Source organism: Equus caballus, chromosome 13 (assembly GCF_041296265.1).
Source record: "Equus caballus isolate H_3958 breed thoroughbred chromosome 13, TB-T2T, whole genome shotgun sequence".
Lineage (NCBI taxonomy): Eukaryota > Metazoa > Chordata > Mammalia > Perissodactyla > Equidae > Equus > Equus caballus.
This window is the reverse complement of record NC_091696.1, coordinates 31,046,445-31,056,566: the sequence shown is the minus strand read 5'-3', so window position 1 is coordinate 31,056,566 and position 10,122 is coordinate 31,046,445. Positions and strand designations below refer to the sequence as shown.

General features: G+C 53.5%; 1 protein-coding gene across 1 annotated transcript in view; it reads left to right on the top strand.

The window, feature by feature from the left end:
- The first annotated feature begins 2,801 nt into the window (after positions 1-2,801).
- The window catches only part of SBK1 (SH3 domain binding kinase 1), a 48,114-nt gene continuing 40,793 nt past the window's right edge, over positions 2,802-10,122 (top strand). Inside the window, exon 1 of the mRNA XM_023616073.2 lies at positions 2,802-3,613. The gene's annotated coding sequence lies outside the window, so the exon portion shown is untranslated. The remainder of the gene's footprint in view (positions 3,614-10,122) is intronic.

The window sequence follows — 10,122 nt, the reverse complement described above, 5'->3', positions numbered from 1 at the left end:
ACAGAAGAGGGTCGGGCTGGGAGAGGGGAAGGTAGTCTCAGGCCGCTGCAAACTGGGTCTGAGCCTCCACTCCCACTGCCAGCCCAGCCACCCAAGCAGGAGACAGACAGGGCTTCACAGCCACTGAGAATTAAAACCTATTGATTTTCCCCATTAGCTAGAGAACGCCATCAGAGTGCATTAAAACCAGGCAGAGCACCAGCATCGTGAATAATTAACATCGGCAAATGACAACACCACAGGCCCCAAGGAGGGGGGAAGGGGCACCTGGAGGCCTGGGGCTCCCTGACCTCTTCTGACTCCCACCCTGGGGAGCCATAGTCTGAGCTGCCCTTCCCTCCCCTCCTCCTCCCTGAATCTCTACTCTTCCTCTTGTCCCCTCTCATTTCCTGTCCTTTCCTCAAAGAGACACTGAGTCTCCAAGGCAAGCAACCCCAGCTGACACTGGAGCAGGGAGGCCAGAACGCTGAGCTGAGAGTCAAGAGCACCTGGCTCAGGGCCAACCCCATGGCCTAGTGGTTGGGTTCATGCCCTCTGCTTTGGCTGCCTGGGTTCCTGGGTTTGATCCCAGGCACAGACCTACACCACTCATCAGCCATGCTGTAGAGGCAACCCACATACAAAATAGAGGAAGATTGGCATGGATGTTAGCTCAGGGCAAATCTTCCTCTAGCCAAAAAAAAAAAAAAAAAAAAAAAGAGCACTCAACTCTGGCCATGTATCACTGGTGGTCTCAGAGGAGTCAGCCCCTTTCGGGGCTCATTCCCTCCTCTGTGCAGGGTAGGGCTCAAATTCACTGGCCTCCAGCTAAGCCTCTAGCTCTGTGGTTCCAGAGAGGAACACAGCAGGTCCATAGCCCCCATCAGAACCTGGGACCCCTAGGTCATTCCTCCCAGCCCAGCCTACGGGGTGCCTTTGTACGAATCAGAAAAAAAGTTACCCATTTTGGATAGAACCAATTCAAAAGAGGCTCCCTTCTGGGTGGACCAATTAGATGCAAGCATGCCCTCTGAAGAGAACAATTAGAAAAAGGCAACCCTTTAGGTGGACTAATTTTAGAAAGGCACTTTTCAGGCTGACCAATAAGAAAAAGGCAACATTTTGGGTGAACCAATTAGAAAGAGGCGACACCAACCCCCAGGTTCTTGCTGTTCTTAAGGTGCAAGCCTTGGCAGAGCAGAGGTGGGGCTGGATATCAACCCCTACTCACCATCTGCCAAGATGCCCTGTGCAGTGCGAGCAGCCTAAACAACTGTACATGGGAGCCATGTCCCTGGCCCCTACATTTTCTTGGCCAAGGAGGCCCAGATCTGTCTTTCCAACCAGAATAATTCAGTTCAACAAATTTAGATGTTTCCTTCCAAGTTTCTCTGTCCTCCACCCACCTCCTCAGCCCCTCAGCTGACCCAAATTCCCACTTCCATCCTCCCCCGACTCATCCTTCCCCGTGAGAGGCCTGGAAGGAGCAACTCCCACACCTCTGACCAGGTCGCCTCCATCTTCTTCCTGCCTTGCAGGGCACCATCTATCCTTTCATGTCTCTGGGCCTTTGCATATACTCTGTTCTCTCTGCTGGTGATGCCCCACCTCTTGAGCCCCCTGGAAAACTCTATGCTTTCTCTAAGACTCATCTTAAAGACTTTCTCCTCTGCTCCTCACTCCCTTCCTCAAATGTGCCAGTTCTTGTCTCTGGGCCTTTGCACCTGCCAATCCCTCTTCCTAGACCATCCCCCCCAGATCTTCTGACTGGCTCCCCCTCCTCCTACTAGCCACAGCTCACTGTCACCTCCTTGGGAGTTCTTTCCTGAACATCCTATCAAACCACCTCCCTATCAGCCTCTCTCACATCTCGCTGTTTTATTTTTTCATAGCACTTTTCACAATCTGAATTCATTTTTCCTTTATTTGTTGATGCTTCCAGGGTCACTGTGAATAGTCGTGCATGTTGTAAATTGCAGAGGAGGTAAGTGGGGCTGAAACTATAAGCTAGTGCTCAGAGCTGCAGCTGCCTGGAGGGAGCACCTTTTCCTAATTCACACACTGGCACCATGAGAGGAGTGCAACAGCCCTCTTGGCCTCCCACCATGACCTGCAAGCCCACCGAGGCAGGAATAGCATCTGCCCTCTCCACTGCTGTGTGCCCAGTGCCCAGGACAGTGCCTGACATGTAGCAGGTGCTCAATAAACATTTTTCAAGCAAACAAGTTCTACTCAGATTCTGTCACTCCTACCCTCTTCCTGCACTCCTCAGCAGAACACACCAGGGGCTGCGTGTGGTCCATCTCTGGGTCCCACAGAGGCTGCGTACAGTTCTTCTGGGGTGGATCCCACAGGAAGCCAGCAACGGAACTGGACCCACAGTCTGGGATGGTAACTGTTTGTTAAGGGAATGTGGGGGCACTCAGTGAGTTGAAGGGTAGATGTGTGAGTGGAGGAATCCTGGGGGTGCTCCCTCGAGCTCAGAGCCCTGCCTGTCCCAAGGGCACTGCCCTGAGCCCCCAGTCCCACCTGGCTCCCTGGAAGTGCACATGGCAGGTTCAGGTGGCCTGGGTACTCTGACCGAGATCCAGGTGCCAAGTGCTGCACAGAGACACACAGTCAGGAGGTGGCATCTGAGGGTCCTGCAGAGGCAGGTCAGGCTCAGGCAGGGGCGGAACTGAGGCACCACCCTTCCCTCTGCTCCCTGTGGCCACCCACCGGCCAGCCTCTCAGCTCTGGCAGGGAAGGAGTTAACCTCTCAGCTTCTCAGCATGAATGTGGAGCTATTAATACCCACAGCCAAGCCAGTCTGCCAGAGCAGCCACTGGAGTCGGAGGGAGCAGGGAGCAGAGGGAGCGATCTCCAGTCTGAGCCAGCGCTGGAGCCAGGGCTCCAGGGGCAAGAACTTTTCTCAGGGACAGTGTGGGTGCGGTGCCAGCCTCACCTGGTCCTCATTCACCTTTCAGCTTCAGGTCCTGACCCTCCCTCCTGGAGGCCACCCATGCCACACACCCCAGTGGAGGAGAACTAACTTTCTCAGGGGAACCACCTGCGTTGCCGTGCTAGCTGGACAGGAGGAGCGGACGCCTGGACAGACAGATGAACACATGGACAGGGCATCTGCGAGCCTGTCCTCCCAGTCTTGCCTCTGACAGGCAGCAGTAGAGTTGGCAGCAGAGGGGCCTAGGGCTCCACAAGGGGCAGCGAGGGGCCCTGCTGGACCGTTGTCCACCAGCGAGCCACCTCTGAGTCCCGGGGGCTGGCAGCTGCTTCCAAGGCCCAGTCCTGTGGCTGAAAGCCCTGTGGGTCAGGACAGTCCCCAGCAGACAGAGCCACAGGCTCTTCCACCCACCAAGGCGACGGGTAACCTGAGGGAAAAGGCACAGGTGGCAGGTAGGCAGGCGCGGGGCCCTGAGGCCAACAGGCTGCTGACCCTGGAGTGCTCTGGCTCAGGGACCCCTGCCCAGCCCAGGGACGATGTTGCTGAGGCTGCCACCGGCCACGCCTGCGCTGTCCTGGAGCTGCCTCCAGCCTGGCCCCTGGGCTGTGGAACAGAAGATGTGCCAGCCTTCTGCTTCGTCTGCTTTCACAGGGAGGAGGAGGAGGAGTTGCTGGAAGAGGTCCCACTACAGAGGTCAGTGCCCATGGGTGGGCAGCGGGTGGGCAGGGCAAGGGCGCACGGCTCAGACTTGGGGCCCCTTGGGGCCTGGGAGACCTGTGTCTGAGTCTCTCTATCTGTTCCCTGCCTAGCACCCACTGCCGCCTCCCTGTGTCTGACTCTCAGCTCTCTCACCTGGTTGTCACCACAGGCTCCTGCCTGTCTCTCTCATCCTGGCCCCACAGTGACCTTCTTGCCCTCTCCCATTATGGTCAAGTCCCCCCTGCTCAGAGCCCTCCATAGCTCCCAGCTCCCACAGGATGAATTTGACACCCAGCTGAGCTTTCAAGGCCTGCTTGATTGGGCCGACCCCACCCACCTCACCTTGCCCTGCTCCCCTATATTCACTGCCCAAAGTTCCCTTCCCCTGCTTCCCCTCCATCCAGGCCTAGCTGCAATGCCTCCTCCTCTGGGAAGCCCTCCAGGAAGCCCCTGCTCCACCCCGAGCTGAGAGCCACTTTTCCTCCCTGCGCTGGCACCTAATAGTGTTCAGTCTTTGTTGAATTAATAAGTGAAAATGTCTGAATGTGTATATGCTGGAGCATGTGTGTGTGTGTCTATGTGTGTGTGTGTGTGTGTGTGTGAGAGAGAGAGAGAGAGAGAGAGAGAAAAGGGAGAGAGTGGGGAGCTGGGGAAATGGAGTTTCGTGTGACTGTGATTGGGCATTTGGGGGTGAGTGTGTGTGAATGTGCATACACGTTTGTGGGAATGGATGTGAGTTCTATGAATGTGTGTGGGAGAGGGGCTGTGCACTGTGCCTGGGTGAGGGTGCATGTCCTAGGACCGTTGTCCCTTTTGTCAGCTCTCCCCATCCCCACCAGCAGGGAAACCCAGGCTCCAGCCAAATACATTACCCAAGCTGTGACCACAGGCTCTGGGAGTAGATGGGAAATCCACGGGGGAGACAGGGTGACCTCTGCTCCAGCACAACCCGCCCACGCCTCCATCATCGCCTGAGTCAGCACTGCCTCGGGTTGGGGGAAGGGCAGGCGCAGGGACAACCCAGGTGCCCCTCCAGGCCCCTTGCAGGAGGGCAGGGGGGGTGGTCTCCTGCAGCCCAGGCCAGGTTCCTCTCTGAATGTCTCTGTTTCCTGGGTCTGTAATTTTCCCTCTGTGGGCCTTTGTCTCCTCATCTGTGAAATGGGAGGATGCTCCCTGCCATGGTTGTGGGGTCATCATTGCACAAGCAGTGACTGAGCACCCACGGAGTGCCAGAGCCTGAGCTGGGGGCTGGGGCCCCAGGCCCAGCCCTCACAGGGTCACACCTGCCAGGAGAGACAGACAGGCAGACAGATGCATTTGGCAGAGTGATGGCACCTTGATGGGCGTGGGTGTACTGTGCTCAGGTTGTCAGGAGGAAAGACTGAGCCCTTCTGCCCACAGGAGCCCTAGCAGACCCTGTGTGTCTGTCTTAGAGTGAGATCTTCTCCCAGGTGGGGCGTGAAGTTGAGGAAAAGGCACTACAGGCAGCGGGGATGGCAGGAGCAAAGGCTTGGTGGCATGAAAAAGAAACTGTGTGCGGATGGTAGAGCCGAGGCAGGGACGGCAGGGGCAGATGGCAAGGACCTTGACTGCTGAGCCAAGGACTTGATCCAGAGGCGGTGGGGTGAGCAGTGCAAAGGGCTCGAAGCAAGACAGGGCCAAGTTAGGAGATTCAATGGGACGATAGGTGTAGAAGTGCTCCTGAACCCCTGAGCAATGGACTCCCGAGAGAATCATTATTTTCATAGGAGCTCAAGATGCTTGTGGAATGAATGAATGAACGCATGAATGAGTGAATGAATGACTATAACACGGGAAGATAGGACATCAGAATCATCTGAGTCGACTGTTAAAAAATACACACTCTTGGGGGCCAGCCCCATGGCCGAGTGGTTGAGTTCGCACACTCCGCTTCGGAGGCCCAGGGTTTCTCGGACATGGCACCACTCATCAGGCCATGCTGAGGTGGCGTCCCACATGCCACAACTAGAAAGACCCACAACTAAAAATACACAACTATGTACCGGGGAGCTTTAGGGAGAAAAAGGAAGAATAAAATCTTTTTTAAAAAAATGCACACTCCCAGCACCTGCTGGGGCCTCTGCAGCCTCAGGTCTTAGATGGGTGGGTGCGGGATTTTAACCAGTCCTGCCAGGTGAGCAGCTTGAACAAACCAGCATTTGAGAAACCCCAGAATAGACAGGCGCAGGCCTAAGAGTCAGGCACCCATGAGATCCTGCTCTCCTCCCCGCCCTCCATCTCCCACCTCCAACTTTAGGGCCCCCCTACCCCCTAGCGGCTGCCCCTCTGCCTCCTGCCCTGGGAGTATGGTGGCTTGCATTTGCAGGAGCTGGTCTCCTTTCCAGCTGGTGGGTGCTGGCCCTTTAAGGCCTGGGGAGGAGACACCGCCAGGCTGGGCAGAGACAATGACCACAGGTGCCAGGTAGTGTAGCTAAAAATACTGAGTGATGTGGACACCAGGCTGTGGGAGCCAGGCAGTGCTGGCTGGGAAAGCTCTGAAGTGATTCTTTCCTACTGGAAGGGGGGCAGTGGGCAGTGAGGTCTGGTGGGGTCACCTTGGGGGCTTAGAGGAGACACCCCCCACCCCCACCCCTCTCAGCCATTCTCCAGCCTCTGGAAGTCGCCAGGATTGACTCCCAATAGCCAATTACCACGTTTAGAAGCCCTGCGTCATGCTGACTCTGTTGCATCCTGCTTCTCTCTGACCCTGGGGAAGTCATTTCTTCTCTTCAGGCCTCTGTAAAATTAAAGCTGATTTTCTCGGCACTTATAAGGACAGAGAGGCAATGACGGGTGCAGGCAACTGGTTCACTCATTTGTGGATTCAGTAAACTTTCCCCGAAGCCTCCTGGATGTTGAGGCCACAGAGATAAACACGACCCGGCACCCCTCTAGAGGAGCTCGCAGCCTAGTGAGGACAGGACACATACGCTCCAACCATTCCACGCAGCGCAGTGTGCTGTGATAGAGGTGTGAGCACCGTGCCCTCGGTTTCTGTTGTGGGAGGATGCAAGAATACATCTGCATTGGATGAAAACTTGTCAGCAAAAGTGTCACCCACAGTGTTGCTCACCAGCCACCTACACATGGTGCTTTGGTGTATTAATTAAGGTGAGGCTAGCTTTTGTAACAAATAAGCCTAGAGATCGCAATGACTTGACGATAGAGCCTTATGTCCTGCTTATGCAAAGTCTAGAGGGGGTTGGGGTGTGGGGGAGACCCTGCTCCACTTAGTCTTTCGGGGACTCAGGCTCCTCCCACCTGTGACTCTGTCATCACCTCAGGCCTCAGAGTCCACTGCTGGATCCTCTGCAGCCGCTGACAGATGAAGAAGAGAACAGGGATTGCATGTAGGTTTTGATGAGCCAAAGCTGGAAGTGGCCTACTTCACTTCTCCCACGTGCATTGGCCAGAACAGCTAACTGCAGGAGAAACTGGGAAACGTAGCCCAGCTGTGAGGACTTCATAGGGTTCTTGTGAAGACGAAATATTTGGTGCACATGAAAGCATCTGGCACATAATAAGTGTCCAGTGTGTTCATTCATTCATTCATTCTATCATTAATTCATTCCACAAATTTCATTGAGCTCCCTCAGTGGACCGGCACTAGAGACTGGACGGTGAAAATAACATCTCTGCTCTCACGGGGCTGACGCTGAATGGGAGATCTGAACAAAACACAAGGACACAAATAAACAAATATGTTCATAGATGTTCGAAACCCAAGTTAAAGATACAACCAGAGGGATGATGGGGGAGACGCTCCCTTGGCATAAAGTGAAGAGGGAAGGTAGGGATGTTTCATCAGAAACCTAAAGAATGAGAAGGAGCTGGGCAAGGTGGGGGCAGGAGCATTCCAGGCACAGAGAACAGAGAGTGTGAATGCTCAGGGGCAGGCTAGAGTGTGGGGAGTGCGAGGAAATATCAGGTCAGTGTGGCTAGAGCAGAGTGAATGATGGAGAGGGTGACATGAGTGATGGAGAAAATGACATGAGTGATGGGGAGAGTGACGGGGTGATGAGGAGAGTGATACAGTGATGGGGAGAGTGATACAGTGATGGGGAGAGTGACATGGTGATGAGGAGAGTGATACAATGATGGGGAGAGTGACAGGGATGATGGGGAGAGTGATGAGGTGATCAGGAGAGTGACATGGTGATGGGGAGAGTGACATGGTGGATGGGAAGAGTAACAGGGGCAAGGGGGAGAGACAGGAACCCAGTAGATATGTAAGCCTTGTGGGCCATGGTGAGGAGAGTGGGGTTCATTCTGGATGAGACTGGGAAGCTTTTGGAGGCTTTTAAGTGAGGGAAAAGTTCTGATGTAATTGACATTTCAAAGATGTCTTGGGAAGAATCAATGGCAGCCGGGCCAGAGTGGACAGGTAGCAGTGTGGACATGGTGATGATGGAGGGAGTGTGGCAGCGGCCTGGACCAACTCAGGCCTCATAGATGGGGGAAGTAGATGCCTGTAGATATATTTAGGAGACGGAACTTGCTGATAGGTTAAAGGAAGAAGGGAATCGAGGTGAACCTGAGGTTTCTGGGTTGGATAAATGCATGGATGATGGGAAGGCTCAGGGGATGGAAGAGATGCGGTGAGAAATGTGAATTCTGCTTGAAAGCGCATGAGATGTCCAAGTGAAGATGTCAAGTGAGAATTTGGTACCAAGAGTCTGGAGCTCACGATGGGAGGCTGTTGCCTGGTGATAGAATATAGAGACATCAGCATAAAGATGGCATGAAAGCCATGTGCATGCAGTCGCAGGAAGCAAGAGAAGAGCATCCCAAGGAGGAGGGAGACAGTGGACAGCTAGCTTCATAGATGCCAAACAGGCAACGAAAACGAGGGTGGGTTTAGCGACACAGAAGTTGACAGTAACCTGGATAAGAACACTTCATGAAGAGGTGGAGACAAAAGCAGCTCCAAGTGGAGATTTCTGGTTAAAGGTGGTGGACTGAATGCACCTTTAACTTCTCTGTGTCCTGAAACCCCAATCAAAGGAAGCGAGGGGATCTTTCCAGTATGCACATTAGTCTTTTGCTGCTGCCCTAACAAATTACCACAAACTTAGTTGCTCAAGACCAAACAAATTTATTATCATACAGACTATATGTCAGAAATCCACCACAGGTCTCTCTGGGCTAAAATCAATGTGTTGCAAGGGCTGCTCTAGGAAGAACTTTCTTTTCTTTTCTTTTTGAGGAAGATTGGTCCTGAGCTAACATCTGTTGCCAATCTTCCTCTTTTTTTTTCTCCCCAAAGCCCCAGTACATAGTTTTATATCCTAGTTGTAGGTCATTCCAGTTCCTCTATGTGGAATGCGGCCACAGCATGGCTTGGCAAGTGGTATGCAGGTCCACACCCAGGATCCAAACCAGCAAACCCTGGGCCGCCAAAGTAGAGCATGCAAACTTAACCACTCGGCCATGGGGCTGACCCCTGGAAGAACTTTCTGGAAGCTCTAGGGAAGAATCCATTTCCCTGTCTTTTCCAGAAGGCACCTAAACTCATTGGCTTGTGGCCCCTCCCTCCAGCAAGGCAGCATCTCTCTGGCCCTCCTTCTGTCATCGCATCGCATCTCTTTCTCTGACCACAGCTGGGAAAGGTTTTCTGTTTTCAGGGCTCCACGTGATTAGACTGGGCTCACCTGAACAATCCAGAATCATCTCCTCATCTCAAGACCCTTAACCTTAATCACATCCGCAAAGTCCCTTTTCTCCATGTAAGGTAACGTACTTCTAGGTTCTGGGGATTGAGACGTGGACATTTTAGGGGGCCATTATTCTGCCTCCCACAGTATAAATCAGCAAGAACTAATAAATTGAAAAAGGAGACGACAGGAACAAAATTTTGGAAGCTGGAAAGAAAATACGTGGTAAGGGATTTAGCAGTCTAATGACAGTTGTCCCTCAAGTCCCAAACTGGGAGCGAGAAAAGTCCAAGAGCGCCACGGTTTACCCTAAAAAACCCCAAAGGTGCTGATGTTGATTGACGAAGCACCCCTGGAAATGGGAGTAAAGCTGGGGCCAAAAACAGTCGGATTGGTCTGCGAAGCACTTTAATCCTCAGATTCCTTCTCTGCTCAGCTGGGCAACTGCCCCTCCCCCACCCCAACAAAGGCTGAAGGTTTACTGTCCAGAGAGGATGAAACACAGGGTCTCTGAACTGGAGGAGACCGCACGAGAGGAGGGGAGTTCCAGCCCGAACCAGAGGCATTATTTGAGCACCGCACCTGACCGTGGGAAGCCCTGCCCCTGCCCCTGCCCCCGCCGCCTGGGGCCTCCTCCCTCTTGGCTCCCAGAACAGTGAGGTTAGGACTGAACTCTCCAGGCACGACAGTCTGTACATCAGCCTCCAAATGTGTCAATGACAGTATTCTGTTACTGTTGTTGTTGTATTTCCTGTTTTAGTTTTCTTCTTCCTGCCTCTCTTCTATTTCCTCCAAATTTCTTTTCTTTCTGTTTGCGTTAGTTCTGTC